This window comes from Pan troglodytes, chromosome 15 (assembly GCF_028858775.2).
Source record: "Pan troglodytes isolate AG18354 chromosome 15, NHGRI_mPanTro3-v2.0_pri, whole genome shotgun sequence".
Lineage (NCBI taxonomy): Eukaryota > Metazoa > Chordata > Mammalia > Primates > Hominidae > Pan > Pan troglodytes.
The window spans coordinates 68161199-68177648 of NC_072413.2; the positions used below are offsets into that span (position 1 = coordinate 68161199).

The 16450-nt window shown below is 46.5% G+C and overlaps 1 protein-coding gene across 6 annotated transcripts in view; it reads right to left on the minus strand.

Moving 5' to 3' along the window:
* SLC8A3 (solute carrier family 8 member A3) overlaps window positions 1–15273 on the minus strand; it is a 145153-nt gene extending 129880 nt beyond the window's left edge. For 2 of the 6 annotated variants that reach the window (XM_009428039.5, XM_009428037.5), the window contains exon 1: window positions 14510–15271. The gene's annotated coding sequence lies outside the window, so the exon portion shown is untranslated. Of the gene's footprint in view, window positions 1–14509 lie in introns of all 6 variants that reach the window. The other 4 variants (XM_009428038.5, XM_009428040.5, XM_001144620.7 and 1 more) reach the window with 4 other exon arrangements.
* Window positions 15274–16450: the final 1177 nt, after the last annotated feature.

Below are 16450 nucleotides of genomic sequence, written 5' to 3' on the forward strand. Positions count from 1 at the left end.
ATGAAGCTCCTGACTCTCTCAAGAGTAGGAAAGATGTGACCTCTGCTGCTTAGGTAGCTTGATTGCCACAACTGGAACCTGTATCCAAGGAGGAAAATATAATGATATTAAATGTTTTTCTTGCATTATTAATGTTTTGAATCTTCACAATGAAGGAGGTGCTATTATCACCACACTTGTTTTAGAGATGGCAAATTGGAACTCACAGAGGTTAGGGAATTTGCCTAATACCCCAGTTAGTAAACAGAAAGGTAAGCATTTGAGTTCTGGCAGTCCACCTCCAGGACACATGCTGTTACCACTGTGCTTGACACATACCCTAGGTTTGAGGGCCCCTTCAAGCAAAGGCTCGAGGAGGGCAGGCTGAGTCTTTCTAGATGTGGAGGCCCCCGACAAGCTTGGAAGCTCTACATACAGGCAGAATGGATCCATGGTAGAGCCCTGGATTTGAAAATGGACAAGAACTTCCTTTCCAGCCTCGCCTCAATGAGGTGTGAGACCTTGGGAAGTCAGTGACCCTCTTAGGGCAGCAGCTTCCTCACCCATAAAATGCAGGTTGGGTTAGATGATCGCTATAGTTCCTTCCAGTCAAACATGCTTTGATGACAGGAAAGGAAAGAAGTGAAGGGACACATTTTATGTTAGATGGGCCCAGAGCCACGTGAAAGCCAGGTGTGGAATTTAGACTCCCACAGAGACCTCAGAGGATAAGAGAATAAGCTAGGAGGGGGTGGTAGGAAGAGGGGACCAGGGAAAAGTCAAGGAGAGCCTACATTCTGGATTTACCAAAAAGCCCCTTGGACCAAATCCGTTTTTTTTTTTTTTTTTTTTTTTTTTGCCTATTAAGGCCAAACACTGTGCTAGCAATTGCAGGTACAGCCATGAACCACTTCTCCAACCTCTGAGAGTTTATTTTCTGATGAGGGGTGGAGACAAACAAGTAATTATCGGAATAATTGATTACAACTATGTCTTGGAAAGTAATATGATTTTCTTCTGCTGCTCTAAGCGCTCAGGTTGGTGGCTCTATGGCTGCCTCAACCCGTGTGGGCAGTGGCTGCACTGCAGCAGGGCTTTTAATGTAGAGAATGTTGCAGTCGTATGTGAGATAATATTATACTGTTCTTGTTTCTCTGATCTCATGCAATTGTCATATTTTGCCTTCTCTGAAGTCTCTCAGACCTTTAATGACTTCTGAACCATCTGACAGTTTCATGAAACCCTGCTGACACTCTCCCAGGTACTACTACAGAAGAGAAAAGAAAGCTTCCTAGACAGACCAGGGCATCAGCAGGCCTCCGTCTCCTCATTCTTTATATGGACCAAGGACTTTAAAAAAGTGATGACAACAGCAATGATCATATATATTCATCAGGCACCTACTCTATAGCCAACACTACTCTAGGCACTTTTATATCTGTTATTTAATACCTCACAAACCCACCATGAGACATGTCTTGTTATCTGTTTTAGAAATGAGGAGATAGGGGCCTCAAAGATTCATAATTTACCCAAGGTCTACCAGCTGAGCAAGTGGCAAAGAGGGGCTATGAAACTTGGTGTGTCAAATTCTAAAGTCTGCTTTTAAGCTCCAGGAGATGAAAGGGATGGTGGAAGAGTAGGCTAGGGATCAAGATCCCTTAGGTGAAGAACTTTGGGCTCCAGAAAGTTCTGTGTCTTCTGGGAAGCCTTCCCCAAAAATGCATCTTCCTCTAATTGTAAAGTGAGTCATTTATTCTCTTGGGTTCCTCTAACACTTTGGTTACCCCTGAAGCACTTGTCACACTGTACTGGGCTTATCTGTTTACCTATCCATCTTCCACACTCTTCTGGAAGCTCTATGAAAAATTTCAACTCAATATAGGGAAGCTTTTTCTTTTCTTTCTTTTTTTTTTTTTTGAGAGGCAGTTTCACTCTGTCACCCAGGCTGGAGTGTAGTGGCGCAATCTCGGCTCACCGCAACCTCCGCCTCCCAGGATCAAGCGATTCTCCTGCCTCAGCCTCCCAAGTAGTTGGGATTACAGGTGTGCACCACCACACCTGGCTAATTTTTGTATTTTTAGTAGAGGCGTGATTTCACCATGTTAGCCAGGTTGGTCTCGAACTCCTGACCTCAAGTGATCCGCCCACCTCACCCTCCCAAAGGGGAAGCTTTTTTGTTTGTAAAAATGAATCATCACACTCTGTGAAACTCTATTGATAGGACTAAGAGGTTGAACTTGACCTCTGATAACCCTCTCTACCTCTAAAATTCTGTGATTCAAAGATGCCTGAAATGTGCTAGACTTGTGTAAACCAGAGGACTTTGCCCTCTCCAAATCCTTGACAGATCTGGGGAGTTACAAACACTGAGAGTGGGCCAGAGAGCTAGGAAGAGACAGGGCTTAGCTCAGCTTAATTTAAGTTTTGTTTTTCCCATGGCTGGGTCTACATCTGCGTTTAGGTCATCCTCCTGTTGGAGACAGTGATGGAACCAGGATCACATTCTAGAGATGGCTGTACATCTGAATAACCATGGAGTTCTAAAAAATACAGATCTAAAAAATCTAGATCCTACTCCAGACCTAAGTTTTGAACTCTCTGGGAGAGGAGCCTAAATACTTATGTTTTTGAAAAGTTCCTTTATTGATTTTAAGATACAGACAAGATTGAAAATCCTGGGAGAGAAGAGAAGGAACCTCACCTGACTATGACATTTGCATCCCAGGTATTCCAGCCATTAGAGACTTTCTTTGGACTGGGAGAAGGACTCATAGCAGATCATGCGTTGACGCACAAATGGGTACCACAAGACATTTCTATGCGCTGGACAAACATCTCACCTTCTTGAAGTCTCATTTCCTTTCATACCTTGCCAAGAATAGTCAGCATCAATTCTCTACCCACATAAGCAGATTTTCCCTTTATCTTTCCCTAAACTTGCTGTCTACTTGGTTTATACTTGTACTCATGAAATATAAAAAATCCATAATTCTCTTGTCTTTGTAGGAAAATGATGCTATTCATCCATTTTCAGCAAGTTGTATTTCTAATTATTTTTCCTTTCACTGATAATAGCTTAGGTCTACTTCTTCACACTTCCTCATGGCCTCTTTGTTCATTCACTCACTTACTCATTTATTCATTCATGCATGCATGCATGCATTTGTATGAAACCCAGCTTATGTGTCACAGGCTGACTTTCACTGAATTATGCTGAGAAGGTTAATTTGTTCCAAACTCATTTTTTTCCACACACTCAAAAAAGTTATAAGTTCCAAGAGGGTAGAAATTTTTATCTGATATTTCTGTATCCCCAGTGCCTAAATCAGTGCCTGGCATATCACAGATGCTCAGTATATATTTATTGAATGAAGGAGTACATCGAATGAATGTGCAAAAATAGAAGGGATAATATCCAGTGAGTTCTCCCATCTTTGGCAGTGTTCAACTTGGAGGCTGGAGAACCATCTGTCAGGGATGCTGTGAGCAAGGTTTTCTGAATTTGAGTAATATGAACAAAATATAATCCCTCTAGAGAAGCACACACTTCACTGGAGAACAGTGACAGAAAACCAAATAATTACACCAAAACAACTACCAGATTTTGAAACATGTGCAACATGCCAAGAGATCACAAGAAAGGAAGGTATAGCACCTCTTGGGATCACTGGGGCCAGCTGCATGAACCAGCTAACATTAGATCTAGGATTTAAAGAATGAACAGGAGTTAATTGGGTGGAAGCCAGTGCATCTCAAACAAAGGCCACAGGAATCCCATGCTAAAGGGCATGGAAGCCTGAACAAGTAGCGTCTGTTTCCAGAAGGATGAGCAGTATGGCTGAAAAACTTGAGAGAAGCTGTGGAGATAAGTGAGGAATCGCTGGTAAGAGGCCTTGTGTGCCTGGCCAAGGAATGTGGGCATTCTCTTGGAGGCAATAAGGAAGCACTGAAGGTTTTTAATCATAGGAGGGACAAGATCAATGTTTTTCTTTTGGATAGGCAACCTAGAGTGATGACAGTGTGGGAACAGGATAGGTGAATGAAAGCGGGGCAAGACTGGTGGCAGGAAGACCAGTCCAGACTCTCCCAGGACTGGGATGAGAGGCAATGGAGAACTGAACCAAGGCAGTGGGAAAAGGGCTGCTGGGGAAGGCGTGGATTTCAGAGGCACTGAAAGGAGAATCCATGTGAGTTGGAGACCAATGGAAACAGAAGATGATGGTGAAGAGGAATGAAGAGGCCTAGCAAGGACCATTCCACATCAGGCCCCTTCCTCCACTGGCCCTGCAAAGTTCATCCCGATCCTGAGATCTCCAGGCCCCAAGAAATGAAAGCTGAAGGAATCAACACAAAACCATCCAACTTAGATATCTTCTTAGCTTTAGGACTTCCTGTAACTGTGGGACAAATGGAAACCAATCAAGGCCTTAGAGTGTTCCTCAGTCTAGTCAAGGGAATAACCATTTGTGGATTCAATAGACCAGATTGTGATAAGCTCTGAAGATGCACTAATGAAGCAGGTCTGGTTCCCCCTCTGGAGTGACACACAGAAAGGTATATGAGATCAGTATCTAAGTGTAAGCAAAGGGTTTGGGGACTTATGAACACTGCCTAAAGGTTATGGAGTCAGACATCTCAGATCTGTTTCAAATGACCGCAGTTTCACACAGGATAAAATGAACCCATGGAACATATTGCTTCTAAGAAAAAATGCTAGCTAGAAGGATAAGAATTATGTGTAAAAGACCCAAAATATTGAGATTAACTTCAAGTTAATCTAGAGTGGCTACAAGAAAGCATGACGCTGTTCATTGATTCATGAACGAAAGTATTTGTCGAGTACTTACTATGTGCCCATCACAGTTGTAGGTTCTTTGAAGATCATTTCTGCCTGGATGCATTCTCAAATTTATTGAGTGCCAAATGTGTGTCACATTCCATTCTAGCTGCTGGAGATTTAATATTTAATATTACATCTCTCACCTGGACTACTGCAACAGCTGCCAACCTTGCTCCACCCCTTATAATCTACTCTCCACAAAACAGCCAGAAAGTCTCTTTAAAATGTAAATCAGATAGATCGTGCCATTCTTTGTATCCTCTCTCTTTCTGTGGCACCCCACCCCCTACTGACTTCTCGTCTAGCTTCTAACTTGCTGACCTTTCAAATCTCCTACCATTTTGTTTTGCTCCACCCATACTCCACTCCAACTTAGATGAAATACTTTGAAGTTTCTAGAACAGGCAAGCATGTGTCTTAGGACTTTTGCATCTACTGTTCTCTCTACTTGGAACAACCTTACCCTAAATATCCACATAGGTCACTTTTAAATTTCATTCAGGCCTTAGATGCCCCCTCTCTGAGAGGCTTTCCCCCACCCATCTTATCTAAAGGCAATCTCCCCCTCCAGTACTCTCTTGTAACATCACTTTTCGTTTTCTTTACAGCCCATATTCACTTGATGAAATCATCATTGTTTTTGTTTGCTTGTTTACTAGTTTATCATAGAATATATACTCCATAGTAGCAGGAATCTGGTCCCTTTTGTTCACCACAGTATTCCCAGTGCCTTGGCTAGTGCTGGCAGAGGGAGTACTCAGTAAGTATTTGCTGAGTGGATGCAAAATGACTCTACAGGAGTTTTCATTAAGTGATTCTGGAAAGATGCATCTAGGAAGAGACTTCAAACTTCCTGGCAAGCCTTAGGGTAGAGAGGTATATGGTTAAAGCCAATGACCTCAGAGTTCAGAGAGTTTTGTTCATTCTCAAGAACCAATGGGACCACATAGTGTTTGGACAGAAGTCGTGAGTCTAATTCTAAACACAGCCCCTTCTCCCAGTCTTAGTCCTCTCATTAGCACCTCACTTTTCCTTCAGAGTATGGCATAATGATAATCAGCATTTATACTGCATCATTCATTCAATAAATATTAAGCAATGCTATGTGCCAGGGGTTTACAAAGAACTTTTCACTCACAGGATCTTATTTAATCCTTCTTATGAGGATGATCATACAGAAGAAGAAATTGGGGCTCATTTATTGCTGAGTGTTGCTATGCCAATAAATAATGGAGCCAGAACCAAACCTTCGTGCTGTGAATGCCAGAGGTCTCCTTTCAGCAGGCTGAAGGAGTGTGTCATGTCGGGAAGGACCAAGAGGAAGCATCCCCTGCAACTGAAAGGAAGTCAGGGCTGGAGTCAAAGGAGCAAGAATCCCAGGGCAGCCTGAGGCCGACATCGTTCCTGCCCTTCCCTGTTGCCAAGAGAGAACCACCTGGGCTCTATCTTCTGAGGTTACCCATGGGGGAGGCTGACATCCTTCTGCCCTGTTGCAAAGCCATCAAGGGATGCTGGTGATCAGCCTCTTTTATGTACATATTTCTCAGGCTATTCTCCAGAAGCCAGATGTATCTTAATGCCATTTAATTTATTTTAATTTTTTAAATGTTGAAATATGTAATTAAATCATATCATTGCCTGATTGAAGAACAAATAAAACCTGGCGAGCAGTCAAAGTCATCTCTCTGAGACAAGTCTGGGTAGTTCTTTTGTATAATCAACTCTAGGGATGCTCTGGGTCCTCCTATTACAAGGGGGTGCTAGGAGCAGATTCCTCAGACTCCCAGCAGATCTAGCTACTGCCTTCACAGATGTGCTCTTCCATAATGATTTCCCCTTGAGGTTGATTCCTCTATTAGTTTCTTTTCAGGGGCTAAAAGGCACTGGCTCAAGAGGATTCTTCCTGTCTCACTGGGGAGAGAGTACAGTGGTATGTTTGGGGTAGGTGGAGCATCTAGAAAGCCACTGAACAGAGTGGTTTTACTAGACTCTCAACAGAATCTACATGGCTCTAAACACATCTTTTCTGGGGGCTCTATGAAAGGCAGAAGTGCAGGAGTTGAGATAGGATGTCTGGAACATTTGGGAGCCTAGAGCACTACTAGTCATTCTGCGAATGCCCTAGAATACTGCAGTGGGAGCTGACTGGTGACTGCACATTGAGGAGTGCCAACCTGGGGCCCTTGAGGCACTCTAACCAGTTTAGGGCACCTTACTGGCTGGACAGCTGAGTTGACTGGCCAAGTTGATCTCTAGAGACTCAATGTGATAACAGATACACTAGAGGCTTCAAGTTACAGCTGGAAGGTCCTGAAATGAAAGATACTGTCAGCACTAAAAGTATTCTTAGCAGGAGACAATCTGTATGCTATGAAACAAGACTCACAGAATACAGAATTGTCAGGTCAGGGAGGAGCATAAAAGTCAACACATCCAACACAAACTCTTTTGATGGATAAGGAATCCAAAGCCCAGAGAACAGAGGTGAGTCCTACCTGTGGTTGTCAGAAGTGATAAGAATTAGAACATAACCTTTTATCACCAATTCATTGCCTCCTCTATGACACCATTTTCCTGTCCCTGGTTTGAATTTTGACTCCACCACTGTCTTATTTTAGGAAATAGTATAGATCCCCTTTCTTGACCTTGTTTCACCTGCTTCATGGGTGAGGGAGTATATTCATTTACTCACTCCATTTTTTCATTGAACACCTACTGTATTTCAGGCATCATGTGACATAGAGTGGGAGACAGAAAAAGCACTTGCTCCAGGAGGGATGGTAAGCCACACGCAAAAAAAAAAAAAAAAAAAAAAAATGCATTTCAGAAAGTGTAAAGGGCTAATGAAAAACAGATGTCACATTATTAAAATTCACAGGAGGAAGGGACAGCTTCTCCATAAAGCCTTCCCATCAGGCAGAGGCATTTGAATTGAACACTGAAGAACAAGCACAAGTCTTAGGGGAAGGTAAACTGTGAACAAATGCACAAAAGCAGAAAGGGCAAGGAAACTGTAAAAAGTGAGGCTAGATATGGAGTGGGGCACCAGCTCATACAGGGCCTTGAATACAAGGAACTGCAAAAAATGGAATGCCCTTCAAAGTTTTTTGTGCAGAAAAATGATAAGTTTACAAGAGCATTTTAGGAGGTGAATCTTGTAACTGATGAAAATGAATTGAAAGAGGGAAAGGTTGAAGTTGGGAAGATGGCAGAAAGCTGTTTTTCACAGTATAATAATAGTAACTACTTCGTACAGTCATGGTAAGGATTAAATGGGAAAATCAACACAAAGCACTTTGCAACAGAGTAGCTGACAGATGGTAAACACACACACATTATTATTATTTTTTTATACAAGAGGTGATAAAATCTGCAGTTGAGTAGTGGTGTTTGGGATGAAGAAGAGGGGCATGGGCTTATAAAATACATCAAGCAATACTTGGGGAACAAGGGAGAGGAGTTCAAATATAAACTTGGAGTTTTCGAGCCAGGGTGACTGGAAGTTTGTTGGTGCCATCAAGAGAAAGTGGGAAGTCAGGAGGAGAAGCTCCTAAGGACAAAGATGATGTCAGGTTAGTAAAAATTCAGGAGGAGTTAACAGGACATCTTGTTGGAGATACTGTGCACACGGCTGGAAACAAGACACCCGGCTTGGAGAGCTAGAGTCACAGACTCTGGGAACTATCCACACTGCAGTAACAGCACAAACCATTCAGGGAGACTGCCAAGGGATAATGGAGAAAGGAAAAATTGGGAGAGAGGAGAGAATCTTGGAGTAGAAGTGGAAGAGGGGCCATGTAGAGGTAGTGAGACCTAGAGAGCTCTGTGTGAAAGAAGCTGAAAGAGGAAAGACTTAAGGAGCTAATGGTCAATATTATCTGGTGCAGGGAGAGAGAGAGAGAAAGAAAGAGGGAGGACAGCGGGCAGCTCTTTGGAATAAGTCATTATATTTTGGGGAATGAGCAGTCCTTGTTGGATGAGACTTGGGGAGAAGGTGGAGAAAAGTGGGAAGTGAGTGGATGAGTGATGAGAAAATAGGGACAAATGATTAAAATTTCAAGAGTTTGTTGAAGGCATCATGGGGAAAGAGTATAATGGGGAAAAGGAATTAGAGAAGTGATATTCTTTTTAAGATAGAGTTTGTGGAGGGAGAGGATTCTGTGTTGAAGAAGAAAGACACTTCAGATAAGAGATGGAACTGGGGCAGTTTACCAAAGTAAGGCAAGGGTGAGCTCCTGGGCACTGCGCAGGAAATGAAGGGTTTTGTTTGTGTTCGTTTGTTTTTTACTCTAAGATTAGTGACAGGGAAGGATGAGGAACCCAGTGGAGAAATCAGGGTGCAAAGGAATAATGCTGACCAAGCTCACACTGTTTGGTTTCATTCTTTTGGACTTCGAGGTCCTCTCCTGTCTAGTGATTTGGAAATTATCACATGGAAGCCATGGCAGGAGCACAGCTTTTGGTCCTACTTCCAGATCTAGTCCCCACATGACCCAGCAATCCTGCACACAACTAGGAAAGCCCTATTTGTCCTTCCAAATATCAAGGCAGTAAATGCTATTTGGTCTGTTCCAAATTACATATAGATGAAACAGAGCTGTTTTCTTCTTACTAGATATGATTCTGTATGCCATATCCAAGTACCCTGGATTCTAGAATTAGCTTTTATTCACTCACCATATTATTTTTAAATACCTACGTACATACATATGTGAGTCTCCTGTCTAGATGTCTTGATCTATAGTCTCCATGGACCTAAATTCTTACCCTTCCAGGCTCCTTCTTCAGGCCTGTCTCAGCCTTCATGGATCTCTCCATCTCAAATCTTTGAGAGTCTGCTTTGCTCTGCAGTTCAGTTGGCCAGGAAATATGTCTCACATTCTGTGGAGCCCTTTCTCTTTTCCCCTAAGGCATCTGCCCAGTGTTGAGTTTAGAGGGCCCATTCAAAACACAAATGGACAACCAAACATAAACCAATCTCATTAGAGAAAATTAGTGAAACTTTTTCCTAGAAGGGTATCTCTGGTTTGTCTGGAGACCTAATTAGGGAAAAGAGGTCAGGCTGGCAGGACCAGAGGAAAGCAAAGAGAGAAAGCAGATAAGCTATAAGTCTGCCTGTTTTCATGGTCCAGGACACATAGCCCTCCTGTGCAAATAATTCACAATCTTCCTGTACCCAGCTATCACCAGACCATCGGCTGATAGAAAAGTGCAAGTTAACTCACTGCAACCTTGGCATTATCAGTGCTGCACATAGCTTTCTCCAGCACAAGCTCCATCCTATAAAGTCCCCAGCAAGCCTTTGTGTCCTTGCAGTCAGCTCTTTCTTCTCTTGCTGACCTGCCTGTTGCTTCACTGCAATCTATCTTCACATGTTCTCTAATAAATCTGCCTTTTATTTTCTTTTTTACCTACAACTGTCTTGGTAAATTCTTTTTACCTCCCACGCGACACTGGCCCCAAATAGTCGCTACCCATGGGAGTCTGTACATTGAAACAGAAAGAAGAAACCCCCGCCCTCACCTTCACAGACTGCCGGGACCATACACCTGGGTTTCTATACAGCTTCCTCTTTACCTTCCTCTCTCTCCCACTTTCCAGTTTCAGTATACTATCTAAAATGCAAGTCTGACCTTTCAAATCAGTAGTCAACATTTTCCTAACCCCGTGCTGGAAACTCAGTGGAAATTCTTAGCATGGAGTACAAGCCCTTTAAGGTTTGACCCCATGCCTTCTCCACACTCAACTCCCCACTGCATTTTAATCTCTGTCTTCAGTCATTTGGAAGAGCTCTTATCCATGTTAGGTCTTTACATACAAATCCCTTCACTCATAACACTTTCTCCCTCCACTCTCCTCTCCTCTTTACTTCCTCTCCTCTTTTCTTTCACCAAAGCTAACTCCTACCTATCCTCCCTTTCTGGGCTTAGCTGTCCCTACAAGTCCTCATTAAGCCCATAGGAAGAGGTGCTCCTCCTATATGCTTCCATTATCATGGGGTTTACCCTCTACTGGCATAAATCACTTTATACAGTAATTGTCCATTCACTAGCTGGTTATCCTTGCTGGAATGTGTGTTTATGAGGAAAGAGGCCATTCTATTTTATTTGCCTCTGTACTTAGCACATGCCTGTCAGAGTAGGTGGCTGTTGAATATTTATTGCATCAATGGCTAGCTGAATGAATAAATGAATGCTTTTTCTTTTGGAGTTCAATGTTTTTCTGAGCCTCATTACGTATTTGAACCTCTTAGGCAAAGCAACCAGGCTTAAGTGAAGGGGGTTATTCCTTTTTTTTTTCTTTTCTTTTTTTTTTGAGATGGAGTCTTGCTCTGTCGCCCAAGCTGGAGTGCAGTGGCTCAATCTCGGCTCACTGCAACTTCCGCCTCCCAGGTTCAAGCGATTCTCCTGCCTCGGCCTGCTGAGTAAGTGGGATTACAGGTGCCTGCCACCATGCCCAGCTAATTTTTGTATTTTTAGTAGAGACGGGATTTCACCATGTTGGCAAGGCTGGTCTCGAACTTCTGACCTCAGGTGATCCGCCTGCCTTGGCCTCCCAAAGTGCTGGGATTACAGGTGTGAGCCACCACGCCCATCCTATTCCTTTCTTTTTATCTAATCTCAATAGTTTGAAAAGAAATCCAGATGTGTGACACATTTCCCAAATCCTGATCATGGGCAATGACTGAATCATGCAGGCTGGGGAACATGCCCACTATCAGTGCCCATAAGTAATACCAACAACTGTGCCCAGAGAATGCAAGAGGAACCATCCTGCACAGGCACAAGGCAGGGCTAGGGCAAGAGGACAACCTATCGGCTTTAGGGTCCCATCCCCTGGGGGAGCACAGGGCATGGGAATAGTTTTAACAGGGTCAGTTCAGTAAGCATATTCTCCCTTCTCCGACCAGGAAGCTGTAGGTGGCGGTGTAAAGGAGAGCTCAGAAGAGCAGGAACAGAGAAGGAAAGAATGTAATTGTTCCTCCAATTCCACTCATTCAACCAACATTTACTGGGCACCTATCCTATGCCGGGCACAGTGCTAGGCCTTGGGGACACACTTTCCTCCCTTTGTGGAGTCTGTTATCTAGAGGTGTGCCTGGCATTACTTAATCACATACATAAATTTAATGGGCGTCTTTAAATTACTTCAAAAATATAAGTTCAGATTATGAGTGTTTATGAGGAAAGGGTCCATTCTATTTTACTTGCATCTGGACTTAGCACATGCCTGACAGAGTAGGTGGCTGTTGAATATTTATTGAATAAATGGCTAACCGAATGAATAAACAAATATTTTTCTTTTGGAGTCCAATGGACTCCACGGCCAAATATGGCTTGGCTGTGTCCCCACCCAAATCTCATCTTGAATTGTAGTTCCTATAATCCCTACGTGTCCTGGGAGGAAGCCAGGGAAGTAATTGAATCATGGGGGCAGTAACCCCCATGCTGCTGTTCTTGTGACAGTGAGTTCTCACAAGATCTGATGGCTTTGTAAGGGGCTTTTCCCCCTTTTTTTCGTCACTTCTCCTTGCTGCCGCCATGTGAAGAAGGACATGTTTGCTTCCCCTTCCACCATGATTGTAAACTTCCTAAGGCCTCCCCAGCCCTGTGGAACTGTGACTCCATTAAACCTCTTTCCTTTATAAATTACCCAGTCTTGGGTATGTCTTTATTACCAGTGTGAGAACGGACTAATACAGGTGTATAATAAGCAGGGATGTGGCCTAGTCAGGGAGGATATGAAAGGCTTCCTTGAGGAAGTAACTAGTGAGCTGAGAGCTGAAGCTTGAGTAGGAGTACTTTAGGAGTATGTTGGAAGAAGAATAAAGCATTCCAAGTGGAGGAAACTGCATGAATGGCCTTCCCTTCTCCATCAAGTTAAAGAAAGAACCACTTCAACCTAGTTCAGTTCTATAGGCCTTATCTGCTTCTTCTCAATCCAGTATCTACATTTCATTTAAAGAAAAAGGAGGCTACAAAGTGGGCTTGTGTGTGGGGACTGCTGCTGGGCATTGTAGATTGCAATGAGGGGCTGGGGTGATCAGTCCACATCTAGTTACCCTAAGTTTTGACCATCAGCCATCCTCCTTTGGAGACCTGCAATGCATGAAGGGGCAGGTTCCTCTCAAACTTGGATCCAGCCAGTGACGCCAGCAAAAAGAAGCCCCAGCCCGAGGCCAAGAGCCCATAAAGGGTGAACTGATCCCCCTATTTCGGGAAGAGCATGGCGCAGCAGCTATATTTGAAAATCAAGGTAAACAAGAGCTCAGCTCAAGTGGATGGGGCACGACAGCTGTGGAAGATTAATCACACGCCGCTGCAAGTCACCGGGTCGCCAGGGGCCGAGGAGGCTTCCCTTTTGGTGCCCCACCAGAAGGCCGGATGTGTTCCTATCACGTACCCACATTCCACTCCCCCTCAACTCCCTCCTCCCCCCACCCCCTTCGGGTGTTTCTTGACCACCCAGGAGCTTGGCTGCGCCTGCTGCAGTCTGCGTTTCTGATAAATTGAAACCAGTTTTAATTCTTCTGCCCGGGAGACCTAACCGCTGAATGCGTTCGGAGGTATGTTTTTTAATCGCCAGGAAAGGGGGAGGGGGGGGGAAGGAGGAGAGAAGAGAAGAGAAGCGGGGCGCGGGGGGAGAGAGAGAAAGAGAGAGAGAGAGAAGGAAGCTGCGATGAGCGGGTAAATTTATGGTACTGCATTAAAGGCATTTCTTCTATTTAACCCCACCCCGCCACCACCACCACTACCACATGGTTAAAAATAAAATACAATGAATTAAGACGAAAAACTGCTTTTTTCCCCGGAGCAAATTGCTTTCATCATCTTTCCCAGTGGCTCGGGTCCTCTGGGCAGGTCAGCCAGGGCCTGTAGGAGCAGCAGCGCTAGCCTCTGAATCAGGGCTTTGACTGTGTGTGTGTGTATGTGTCCGCGCGCGTGTGTGTGTGCGCGCGTGTGTGTGTTGGGGGATCAGGGGAGGGTTAGTTATATATTTCAATTCTCTCCACCGAGCCCCGGATCACGCAGACCACCAGAGGCTGGAGAGTGCAGCACTGGAGAAACCCTCCTTCTCCCTCGCCCCCTTGGCCCCAGCGGTGGGTGCTCTGGGGCTGCAGCTCCGGACCCGCGGCGGTGGAGTCCCGAGACTGGGGTGAGCGCGTGCATGCGTATGTGCACGCGGGCGCGCGCCGAGTGGATAACGCGCTTCCCTGCTAGCCCCCAAACCCGGCGGACACTCACAGCACCAGAAGCACAACACGCCCTGGCCCAGGCGGCACACATATGCCGACATGCATCCAGCACACACAACACAGCAGTCAGTCTCCCCAAACAGCACCCGCTACCAACCCAGCATGCTCACGATCCAACTGTACCCACCTGCCCAGGCATCTCTCTCTGCCCTTCCCCACCCGGCGGCACCCTCCTGTAGACACCCACTCTGCCAGATCTGCCCCCCCAACACTGCATACACAATGTACACTTTCCGGGGCACCCTTACCCCACTTCTCCTGGCACTAAATCCACAGGAAGGCGGTTCATATGAATGATCTTGAGAAATAACTTAACCCCGTTATTCACAATCAGGGATCCTCTTAGGGCATCCCAAGCCCCCCAACCTCTACCTCCCATGTCTCGGCTGGCCGCTAAGGGGGAAGGGCAGGAGGCTCACCCCATTACTCACCGTTTCCTCTCGGCCTCCCGAGCGGAGTGGGCAAGTGAGGGGGGTGAGGAAGGTACGCGATGCCCCCGCCGCCCGGCGCCTCACCGGTCGCAGCGGCTCATCGCCCCCGCGGGCTGCCCGCCGGCCGCAGCCGCGTCCGGGGCATGTCAGTCCGCCGCCGCCGCCCTCCCGCCGGGGTTCGTGGGCTCGCAGCTGTCAGGGAGCTGCGGGGCAGCGCATCTGGAGCGCGGGGTCTGGGAGGGAGGGTGTCTGGGGCCAGGGCGAGGGGCCCCGGGAGGGGTCCTTCCGCACGGATTTCAGAAAGAGGGAGACCCCGACCCAGAGCGGTGACTGGAATCTACGCCCCGGAGAGGCCCGGAGTCCCGGCCGCGGGCGGCAGGGGATTCCTGCCGGAAGGGGCAGGAAGGCAAGCAGCCCGGCGCGCCCTGGCGGCTCCGAGGGACCTGGGCTCGGGCTTGCGGTCGCGTCGCCTGGGCTTTCCCTGGGCTGGGAGCGCGCCGGGTCTCCGCCTTGCACGCTGTCACCGCGGGAGACGTCTCGGCCTCGCCGCGCGCAGAGGGGACGCGCGGAGAGGCTGGTTTCTGGGCCAGCGGAGAGCTTTGCCCATTAAGCTGCCGCAAGAAGCCAAATCAAAAAGCCAATCTCCAAGCCTCCAAACGGAACGTCACCCTATCAGCTGGGAGACAGCGCCGCACTGACTGACAAGCCGCGCATATTTATCCTCGCGCGCGGAGGGGAGACTCTCAGAACGCTCCTCGACCAGCAGCGAGGAAGTCGAGCCCGCATCCCGCATCCCGCATCCCGCATCCAGAGCCCCCGAGGGACGAATTCAGATCCAACCCCTGCCCCGCGGCCACCCACCCCAGTCGTTGGAGCCTGGCGCCCGCGCCTCCCGGCCGGCAGCACGTCAAAACGGCGGCGCGTCCTGACCTGGATTCCGCCGAGTTGGGAGCTCCAGGCAGCAGGCGGGCGCGCGGCACCGGCTTTCCCCTTGTCCTCAGAAGACGCTGCCTGCAATTCCGAAATTAAGTCTCCACCAAACACATCTGTGGTTTTTAAATATAGCAGGGAACTATTACCCAGGCAGGGTCCACCCAGGCCTAGGGGAGGAGTTGAGGGGGATGGAGATTGGCAGTGGAGGGAAAAGAAAACTCCTTTTTCCCCCCTCTTTTTTTCTTCTCTTCTTGGTGCAGAACCCAGCCTGTCATTTTCTCAACCCAAGTCAAACAACAGTTTGTGAGAGACGCTTGGGTGAGCTCTGGTATGTTGGCTTTTCGGGTTTCTAAAGCTAAAAATAAGAGGGGGCTGCCTCCCAAATTGCTGCTTACTCTGGGCCTGGAGGCTGGAAGAGAGCTGGTCCTTTGATGCAGCAGCGGGACAAGGGCTTGGGGCTTGGCTCAGGCGAAGTGTACACACGTAGCCTTAAATCAGATGCCTGTAATTTCTGCTATATTTGTCAGGCTTGGTCCTAGAGGCACGCGGGGTGGGCAAGCCACTCCTAAGAATGGGGTTTCAAGCCCTTAGCTTATCGGTGGCATTAGGCAGATCTAAAATGAGCCTGGTGGCTGGCCTTCTGTAGCGACACCAGTGCAGAAAAGTCAGAATGTAAGGGCAGGAAGTTGTTCTCTTTCAGGCCTCTCTGCTGCCTGAGGCTAAGTGTGAGGGGCCAACAAATGATAATAATACTTACCAAATATCAGCACATTTTAAGGGCCAGGAGTGGTGCTAGTGAATTTGATTGTATTACCTCATGCCATCCTACTAAAACTCTGTGAGCTAGGTACAATGACCAACTCCATTTTTTTGTTGAGGAAATTGAGCCTTAGGTTAAATAACCATCCCAAGGCCACGTGCAGCAGAACCAAGGGTTGAAATAAAATGCAACCAACCGGAGTTGTGCTGAGACCTCAACAGTGTGTGTGACTCCTGAGATCCCTGGCT